Source organism: Opisthorchis viverrini (genome assembly GCF_000715545.1).
Source record: "Opisthorchis viverrini unplaced genomic scaffold opera_v5_199, whole genome shotgun sequence".
NCBI classification, from domain to species: Eukaryota; Metazoa; Platyhelminthes; class Trematoda; order Opisthorchiida; family Opisthorchiidae; genus Opisthorchis; species Opisthorchis viverrini.
In genome coordinates, this window is record NW_008751857.1 from 604,597 (window position 1) to 606,119 (window position 1,523).

Consider the following 1,523-nt stretch of genomic DNA (forward strand, 5'->3'; position numbering starts at 1 on the left):
AAAAAGAGTGAGAGTGCAACAGGAGGTTTCCTGCCTGGCACATGATAAGCAAACTTCAAACTGTAAAAACGAGGAACCAGTACAAGTGACCTGGTAAAGCAGCGGTAATGCCACGATATGGCCGGCCCACTATGTAGACCACTCTTGTGGCGGTCGTGCACTTCTTTTTACCGCGGTCTGATCTGAGAGACAGCGCAGTTTCCAGGTGAGTTGCATCTGGTTTGTGCAATGCTTCCGATCGGGAACCACTCTCAATAAAGAACCCTAACTCTCACTTCCAAAACAATTTGTCTTTATATGCCTAGAGCTCTATTATCAAAAGGCAAAACATGTAAAGATCGTGGATGAAGCCAAATCATGGGTAGTTTCTGACGCAGTATCCATATGTTGGTAATTAAGCGGTTATTACCCGTTACATATTCGCCCAATTAATCACCCAATCAAAGTAAGCCAAGAGGTGAAATGTGCCAAATTTGGTTGCGTATAGTCTACATTATACATTACGGCGCGTTCATAGGCCACGATACTTGATGCTCACATGACGTACGAGGGAGATCCGGTTGAAAATTGTCTTCGCCTACTGGGAAGTAAAACTTCATCACAAGGGGATTTATATCATGGCTGATAAGACCTCTCAACAGGAGTCCGGTTCAAAATAGGACGCTTCATACACTGAACTAGCCGGCGCAGATTAAGTCATCGAACTGGAATCCGTCTGAATTCTTAAAAGCACATGAATCACACGGTGCCCTCACCTGCAAAAATTTTATGGGTGGCATTCACGGACTTACGGATTGATACACAGGATCGAGGCTATTGCCCAAGTTTCCCGGGTCGCTTTTTTTCTTGCCTGTCAGTGTCTGTCGTTCACCTGAAAGGCACAAGTGAAAATAGGGTGTGACACTGCTCTTTATGTTCTCAGCGCGGGCCGGTATGCTTGCCAGCCCGAGGATTCGCATAAACAAATATCTAATAGTGCTTTAAATTGGGTTGTAGAAGGAGCGTGTACAACCGTCGAAGGAAGGTCATTCCACGCAGCTACCACCCGAAATGAAAAAATTTTGCCTAATGAATGTGTGTGCTCTGAGCTTGAAGATTTTCTTACTACGTCTCCGCCGGGTGTTTGCTGGGTCAACGGTGAAAAATCTGTTGGCCAATCTTTGAGCAAACAGGGCATAAGTAAGAAGTAGGTCCCCTCGGAGGCGACGGTACTCCAGGGGATAGAGATCAAGCATCGCGAGACGCGTTTCGTGGTCCACGGATTTGAGGCCGGCAACCATTCTCGTAGCGGCTCACTGGACACGCTCAATGAGGGTGCTGTCTTTCGTGCGTCCTGAGTGGACAACTTGGTTTGCGTACTCCAGGAGCGGTCTGACGTAGGCACCATAGAGTATTTGGAGGTCCATGCGAGTAATACGGGAGAAGGTGCGTCAAATCATCCGTAAAATGGCGAATGCCTTTTGGGCCGACTTCTCATGGTGTAGTGGGAAGGACAAGTTTGAGGAGACCCAGATGCCCAAAAC